The sequence below is a fragment of the Budorcas taxicolor genome, chromosome 18 (assembly GCF_023091745.1).
Source record: "Budorcas taxicolor isolate Tak-1 chromosome 18, Takin1.1, whole genome shotgun sequence".
Classification (NCBI taxonomy): Eukaryota; Metazoa; Chordata; class Mammalia; order Artiodactyla; family Bovidae; genus Budorcas; species Budorcas taxicolor.
Window position 1 is genome coordinate 66,890,488 of NC_068927.1, and position 8,898 is coordinate 66,899,385.

At 49.3% G+C, this 8,898-nt stretch overlaps 1 pseudogene; it reads right to left on the reverse strand.

Annotated features, from left to right (window-relative positions):
- Positions 1 to 1,303: 1,303 nt before the first annotated feature.
- Positions 1,304 to 6,779, reverse strand: LOC128062823 (zinc finger protein 304-like; annotated as a pseudogene).
- Between the last annotated feature and the right edge of the window lie 2,119 nt (positions 6,780 to 8,898).

Below are 8,898 nucleotides of genomic sequence, written 5' to 3' on the forward strand. Positions count from 1 at the left end.
TTGAAATAAACATGTAGTCCCGTACCTCGAGTCAGAGGCTACATCATTTCCCGCCGACACCGCTCATCCCTTCAGGCTGATTCCCTGGCTGCTGGAGCTGGACTCCGGCAGTATACCCATACAAAACACTGCATAATGCAGGTTTAGTCATAGTGCCAAAACTTGGAAGCAATCAAGATATCCCTCAATGAATGGATAAACTGTGGTACAACCATACAATGGAAGGTGATTCAGTAATAATTTATACACAAATCGTCACAGCAGTTTTATCTGTGACAGCACAAAACTGGAAACAACCCAAATATCCACTAACAGGCAAATGGATAAAAGACAACTGTGGTATATCCATACAATGGATGAATACTCAGCAATACAAATGAATAATTGATACATGAGGCAAATGGATCAATTTCAAAATAGTTATGGCTGGTGAAAAAAGTCAGCGTTCCCACTCCCCAGAAAATATATATCAAATGATTTTGTTTATATAAAATACTATAAAATGCTTGCTATTACTTGTGAATTGTGGGAAAGGGGCTTAGAAAGGACTGGGCAAGAAACATTATAAAGAGACACAAGGAATCTCTTGGCTGTGTTGGACATCTCCATTATCTCAATGTCTGGTCTCATCAGTATATACACATGCTGAAACATAACACATTTTATATTTTACATATATATATTTCATGTTACCATACCTCAATAAAGATGTTAAGAACTAAATATTCCCCATAAATATCCATATTTACCATTCTTCTTGGAAAGCCCCATCTGCCAACTGTTCGGGTTCTACCATATCCCTCTCCACATGACTTAGGAGCATAAGCCCTACCTCAGGATCAGCAAAAACTGCAGAGTAATGAAGGCCATGTCCACCTCAGTCACTAGGAACGCTGGCTGGTCAGAAAAGCCTGAGCCCTGGATCTCTCTTCTGTCACTGCTGGGGTTCCTGCCTGTGCAGTGATGGCCAGAATGTAAACAGCCTAGGGAGGTACAGGAATCCACAGACCTTTATTTACTGAGAGAGTGTGTCAGCCACAGGAGACTCAGAAGTGTGAAGGTCCTGAGAATTTCTGTATACTTTCATGCCACAGAGCCAAAATTGCAGGCACATATAGAGATGCTGCCTCAAGAACAGATACCCATCCTCTCATGAGCCTCAGTCATCCCCACTCCATTATCTCAGTGTCTCTGTACCAATGATGATTCCCACCTTTGCCGGTGTGAGTTCTATAATCTTCAAAAGGGACACAGTGCATTGACTCCATTCATAAGGCCTTTCTCCAGCTGAAGTTTCTGGGCATTAAACAAGTTTAAGAGATGCAGCTAAAGGGTCACCAAAACTGTTGCATTCATGAGGTCCTTCTCCAGGGTGAGCTTTCTGGTGCTGAACAAGATGGGAGCTTCTGCTATAGGCCTTCCCACATTCACTGCACATGCAAGGCTTTTTCTCCAGTGTGAACTCTTTGGTGTAGAATGAGGCTAGAGTTGCAGCTGAGGAGTTCCCTGCATTCATTGCACTCATAAGGTCTTGCTCCAGTGTGAACTTTCTTGTGTTGAACAAGGTGGGGGCTACTAATGTAAGCTTTTCTTCATTCACTACACACATAAGGCCTTGTCTACTGTGACGTGTCTTTTGTAGAATGAGGATGGAGTTGTGGCCAAAGCATTTCCCACATTCACTGCATTCATAAGGCTTTGCTCCAGTGTGAATTCTCTGGTGCACAATGAGGTTGGAGCTATGGCCAAAGTTTTCCACAGTCATTGCACTCATAAGGCCTTTCTCCAATGTGGATTTTCCGGTGCTGCACAAGCATGTGTTTACAGCTGCAGGCCCTCCCACACTCACTGCACTCCTAAGGCCGTGCTCCAGTGTGCATTATCTGGTGCTGCTCAAGTGTGTCTTTGTAGCCAAAAGCCTTCCCACATTTGCCGCACATGTAAGACTTTGCTCCTGTGTGGACTCTCCTACGTTTAATGGGGCTGGAGTTACGGCTGAAGAAATTTCCACATTCAATGCACCATAGGCCTCACCCCAGTGTGAATTCTCTGGTGCTGCACAAGGTGGGAGCTTCTGCTGTAGGCTTTTCCACATTCAGTGCAGTCATAAGACCTTTCACCAGTGTGAACACTCTGGTACTGAACAAGTGTGCTTTGACGACTAAAGGCTTTTCTGCATTCACTGCACTCCTAAGGTCTTTCTCCGGCGTGAGTTCTCTGGTTCTGAACAAGGTGCACGCTTCTGTTGTAAGCTTCTCCACATTCACTGAACATATATTGTCTTTTGCCAGTGTGAAATTTCTGGTGGGTTTTTAGGTGAGACAGGTGAATGAAGGCCTCTCCACACTCCTTACACACATGTGATGTTTCCCCACCATGAAGTTTTCTGTGATGAATAAGAGTGGATTTCTCCTTGGACAAATTTCCACACGGTAGGCACCTAAAGGCTCGCACTTCAGCCTGATTTATCTGGTTGTCGAGGAGAGTGAAAGCGTTCAGGAAGGCTTCCTCATTGTCAGTGCAATTGAAAAGTATCAGTTCATTACTCTTTCCCTGGTGTTGCCCAAGACTAGACTTCTTTGAAAAGATTCCATGAACTCAGCTGTTCTCTGTGAGTGCTTTGGTGTTGGAAGAGGCCAGAGTTATCCGGCATGTCCATCACTGCCCCTGGCAAGTAAAAGGTCTCCCTAACTCATGGACAGCTCTTCACATGTGAGGCTACATTATCATCTTTACTGACAGGATTCTTACCACTATGTGGTTTCTGGTGCTGATGAAAGTTTTCACTCAACAGGAATCCTCATCCATAGGGGTCACATGTGTCCAGAGTCAGTGCAGGGCATGACCCCTGGAGTTCATCCAGGTGTTAAAATGCCTTTCAAGAGCAGGTCATCTGTCTCACATGGGTGAGCTTTCTGGATAAGTGGACAGGACTCAAGAGTCCTGAACTCTGACACTAATTCTATAAAAACACTCTGCTCAGAAGGGGCCTCCTCACTGACTTCTTCACAACAATAACCTGAAAACAAAGAACTGCTAGTGAAGGACATGCTGACTTCAGTAAGAAGCAGCAAGTGTGACACACCAGTGAGTGAGTCCATGGGCCTTTGGCAGGATGAGGGGGCCAGGATCAGTGAGGAAGAGCCCATTGTCAGTCCTGGGCCTTGGAAGGTATGGAGGACTTCCACTGATGGGTAAAGACACAATGATGGTGGACAGTACTGGAAGCAGAGGTGAGGTCTCCAACTCACTCCTCTAAGAAGGGTTTAAACAGGGTCTCAGCTGTTGGTGTCAGGTGAGCTTGGCTCATCTGTCAGAAGGCTCTCTCCAAGCCCAGGAAAATCTGATTGCAAGTAAGTAGCTTGCTCTTCAGGACTACATACGGATATGTACACAATTCATGACACATTAATGCAGCCAATGTTGCAGAGCATTGTGGGGTGAGCAGAGGAGAATGAGTGACAGACATGGAGGCCAGAGAGGTGGGAAAACAGCCAAGGGAAGGAAGACAGAAGAGAAATGTCAAGTGCCAAGAATGGTGAGGAAAGGGAGAAGTGAGGTACTGTTATGGGCCTCGGCAAGAAAACACTGGTGAACACAAAGTAGGCTGATGGTACAATGTGAGCCCAACCCTCAGATGGCTCTCTCTCAGCTCCCTGCTCTGGGCTGTCAGTGTGGCTGGAGACAGGTCCACCCACAGGCACTCGGGGCTTTCTGCCTTTTTGCCACTGGGCAATTACATGGGGTCTGGAAGGTGGAAGTTGTAAAAAAAAAAAAAAAAAAAAGCACAGATGAGTGGCCCAGATAGACCCATCCCAGAAAGAAGAAAAGGTTACAATTAAAAAGACAAAAAACCACATAGGAAAATTTGGCAGAACACCCCTATGCCCTCCACAAGCAATGACATGTCAATAGCTACAATTTCTGGCAAAGTCAGTCCCCAAGAACTGTCAGCCAGAGGATGGGGGCAGAACATAGACATAGATGCATCATGGATCTGGAAGTGCCCAAGCCAGGGAGAATCTGTGAAGCCAACTTAAGAGCCCTGAACTCTTAACCTTATCCAGAAAGGCTTTGGGCAGCAGATGTCAGGACTGCTCAGCGAGGGGACACTACACACAGCCCTGGGCATCCACAGCCCCTACCCTTGGAACCAAGATGGGAGGAGGAAGAGCCCCTGATTTGGCAGGACAGGAAGAGCTGCCCACAGGGCACCAGGGAAAAACCGAACCCAAGGACACTGCAGCAGGCGTGTGGGCCTGTGGCAAGCAGCCTTTCCGATGGCCCCAGGAAGACCTGTTGCCATGTTCTTGCCCTTGCACGAGCCACTTCCCTTGAACAGAGACTGCAATGACTGACCCATTTCTAAGAACAGAACAGGGAAAAATGATGGGATCACTGTTTCCAGGTCTGGTTAGAAAAAGACAAGCTACCATCCTGGGCATTCTCTCTGCTCAGAGAGAAGGTTCTTTCACTGCTGTGAGATGCACTACAGAAAGGCTACGGTGACAAGGAAGCCAGGAGGCCTCTGACCAACAGCCTTACAGTCCAACAAGCCACAAGAAATGACCTCTTGGAAACATAAAACATGAGTCAGTTTGTGAGTAAGATCCTCCCGAGAATGGCCTTCAGATGAGAACAGTTCGGCTGGGAGCTTGATAGAAGCCTCATGACAGACCCTGAGCCAAAAGCACCAGGTGAGGTGTGACGAGTTCCTGACACACTGAAACTTACATAAGGCCTTTTAATTGTTTTACATCACTCACTTTTGGAGTAGTTTGACATGTACCAATAGGTAACTGAAACAGGGACTTACCCAAGGCAGCCACATGTCTGAAGTTCTCCATCATCACATCACAGTACAGGAGTCTCTAGCTTCTTCCAGCAGGTCCCACTCCTCCCAGGAGAAGTACACGAACACATCCTCGAAGGTCACACCACCCTGCCACAATGCAGACAGCTGAGCCCACAGACAACAGGACTCTCCAGGTCCCCCACTCGCCTCCCAACCCGTCTCCTCTGCTCCCCAGCCTCCCAACTCGGAGGTGATACTCAGCTGTGACACCGCTCCTGGCCGCCCTCTCCTGTCCCTCTGATCACTGTGTGCAGCCCAGAGCAAAATCAGGCAGGTGGGCAGACAGAGACTATGTAAGCCATGGGTCCAGCAAGAAGGGCACCAAACACTCTCCCGCTGGCGTCCTCCTGACCATGCCTCCCAGAAACAACTTTAAGGCCATCAGTCCAGGCTCCTCCCACCATGTACATCACTCTGAACCACACCTTCCTCATATCTGGGGTCCCCCTCCATTAAGACTGAAAACTTTCCAGTTCACACTTCCAAGGCACACCCACCCCTGAAGCCACTCTGCACAGTGTCCAGGAAGAACTCCTTTGTGTTTATGACAGGCTCTACTGCCACCCCGGTGCCTGAGCAAGACACCCAGTCCTCAGTGCCCAGTTGGGACTTTCTTTGCCACCATCAACACTTCTGTGGACCACTGTAGTAGCCTTCTCCCTCACGCCCACACTCCATTCTTAACCAGACAGCAGCCAGAGGGAGCCTGTTTTGATTCAGAGCATCTCTCTTCTCTTCCAAATCGACCATGTCTTTTGTGCACGCTACATATTCACTTAGTCATGTCTGCCTGTTTGGGACCCCAAGGACTGCAGCCTACCTCGTTTCTCTATGGGAATTCCCACGCAAGACTACGGGAATGGGTTGCCATTCCGTCCTCCAGGGGATCTTCCTTACCCAGGGATCAAACCTATGTCTCTTGCATCTTCTACACTGCAGACAGAATCTTTACCACTGAGGCATCCCGGAAGTTCATGTCTTTCATCACCTTCAAAACAGAAGGCCAGCTCCTCAGCCTGCTGTTTTTGCCCAACTTCTGGCCTTTTTCTCAACAGACAGAATTAAGCCCTGTGGTTTCTTGATGACTCCCAACTCAATCTTAACCCCTTAAGCACTTGTGCAAGTGGTTCCTGAGTCTAATACGCCCTTCCACTCCTCCTCCTACGGGCTGCTCAAAGCAGGAACCTCTTCATATAACTCTTGGCTTAGATTCAGGGTGCTGGGCTAGAACAGGACTCCTACTGTAAGGCCCCCAGACTCAAGCACAGAGGGAGGGACAGGTGAAGAGTCCCAGAAGATCACTACTTCTCATCACAAAATCTCCACCGGTCCTAGTTTAAAAACATACAAAATCCATACAGTCTCTAACGTCCACTTTTGGACCCACCATCAACACACCTGGGCAACTGCAGTCAATTCCGCCTGGTCTCCCTGTCACCCTCAGGCTTCCCCAATCTTTCCACTCAACTTAGAGGGAGCCTGTCAACACAGACGTCAGATCACCTCCCTTCTCTGTGATAAACCTTCCGCGGTTCCCATCACCGTCAGAACAGAGGTCCAGCTCCCCAGGCTGCCATTCCAGTCCGACTCCTGACTGCCTGCTCTCCGTTCTCAGCACACATAACCGCAGCCACCTGCCGTTTCCAGAACGTGCCTAATTCATCCTCACCTCCAAGTGTTGGTACCTGGGGCTCCTAAGCCCTGCAAACCATTTCGCACCTCAGCCCATCAACACTGGGAAGGGGTTCCTTGCCACATGTTCACCGTCACTCACCGCCCTTCACCGCCTTCATACTCAAGAGAAGGGAGCGGCCAAGACCAAGTTCGGAAAGCCTGAGAACACAACATTCCCCACACCTGAGTCGGGAAGGCTTGAGGACTTTCCACTCACCTGAGCCCGGTCCATAAGCGCGGCAGCCGCCATGGGGTCCTATGAGCAGAACCGGGCTGAAAAGCCGGCGGAACCCGCGCACTCCCCTGGCTGTGGTGAGCCCGAGAGGACGGTCGAGTTCTGAGCCCCAATCTCCTCCTGGTCAAAAGGCGCAGCTTAGGATGCTGCCTCCGGAAGCGGACGAGGACAGAGGGTGCTTGCGAAGGCCTCCGAAGGAGCGCAGCCTCAGGCGACAGCTTCACGCTGGGCGGCCCGTCCCACGACAGCAACCATGTTTCGTAATAACCAAGCGGATAGAAGTCCCATCTTTTTTTCTGTCCTCTGTTGGCCTCTCCAGAGCCTCCCCAAAAGCGGACCCCAGTGAGGACTCCCAACCTACACAGGCACTCCAAAATCCCGGGCACCAGCAAAAGACGTCACAACCGTGACGCCGGAAATCCCACCTCTGCTTGCAGGGGCCTCCGGAAACGCCCATCTTCTGGGCGGCCACTGGCACGGCGCGCATGCGCTGGGCAGAGACCTCTAGGTCAAGGAGTTTGTGCACCCAATCCACCCAGGCAAAGGGCAGGTTTCTGGTTCTCCCTGATAGTTGCAGAGGCGGATGGAGGCGGAAAGGTCAGGGAGAAACTATGTTCTGAAGCGCCAGACCTCCTGGTAAAGGCAACGCGCCCCTATTTCCATGGGGACCTGTGACAACACTGTGACCCTCAGTTCTCAGCCGCAGGTTATTCAACATGGGCGGATCCCCTTCTAAGCCAGAAGAAGCGCCTTTGGAGTGTATCCTTCAGTTCAGTTCAGTCGCTCAGTCGTGTCCGACTCTTTGCGATCCCATGAATCGCAGCACGCCAGGCCTCCCTGTCCATCACCATCTCCCAGAGTTCACTCAGACTCACGTCCATCAAGTCCGTGATGCCATCCAGCCATCTCATCCTCTGTCGTCCCCTTCTCCTCCTGCCCCCAATCCCTCCCAGCATCAGAGTCTTTTCCAATGAGTCAACTCTTCCCATGAGGTGGCCAAAGTACTGGAGTTTCAGCTTCAGCATCATTCCTTCCAATGAAATCCCAGCGCTGATCTCCTTTAGAATGGACTGGTTGGATCTCCTTGTAGTCCAAGGGACTCTCAAGAGTCTTCTCCAACACCACAGTTCAAAAGCATCAATTCTTCGGCGCTCAGCTTTCTTCACAGTCCAACTCTCACATCCATACAGACCACTGGGAAAACCATAGCCTTGACTAGACAGACCTTTGTTGGCAAAGTAATGTCTCTGCTTTCAACAACCTCAGATATGCAGATGACAGAACCCTTATGGCAGAAAGTGAAGAGGAACTAAAAAGCCTCTTGATGAAAGTGAAAGAGGAGAGCGAAAAAGTTGGCTTAAAGCTCAACATTCAGAAAGCGAAGATCAGGGCATCTGGGTCCCATCACTTCATGGGAAATAGATGGGGAAACAGTGGGAACAGTGTCAGACTTTATTTTTGGGGGCTCCAAAATCACTGCAGATGGTGACTGAAGCCATAAAATTAAAAGATGCTTACTCCTTGGAAGGAAAGTTATGACCAACCTAGATAATATATTCAAAAGCAGAGACATTGGAGTGTATCCTTAAGAATTGGAAATTCTTCAAAATCGAAGGGTTAAAAAAGAAGAGACTTAAATTCTATTGTAACAGTGCCTGGCCTTTTGATCAGTTGGGGAATGGACAAAAACGGCCTCCAAACAAGTCTCTATATTAATAATACCATTCTGCAGTTGAATCTTTATTGCTGCTGAATGGGCACGTGGAGTGAGATTGCCTCCTGCCTGCCTCAAGAGAAGCAGAAAGGGCAGACTTCCCACCTCCCAGATCTCGGGCTGGTCCAGCGTTTCCAAGCTCCCCACCAAGTAAACACATCCGTATTTACAAAATGTCACCCGCGGTGCACACCAACAGACCCACCCAGACATCATCCTCCAGGACGGAAGTGCCTGAATCTTCAGTGATCGTGTGACAGGTGTGGTGCAGTGCCTTCTGGGTAAAGTCGTTCACTGGGTCCCAGGTCCAGGTAAGGGGCGGTGCGCCCCAGATCCGGAAAAGGTTGCTGGAGAGGAGGATCCTTAGGCTCTGAGGCGCAGGCGGGGTTTCAGGTTTCTTAAAGGGGATGCACCTAGATT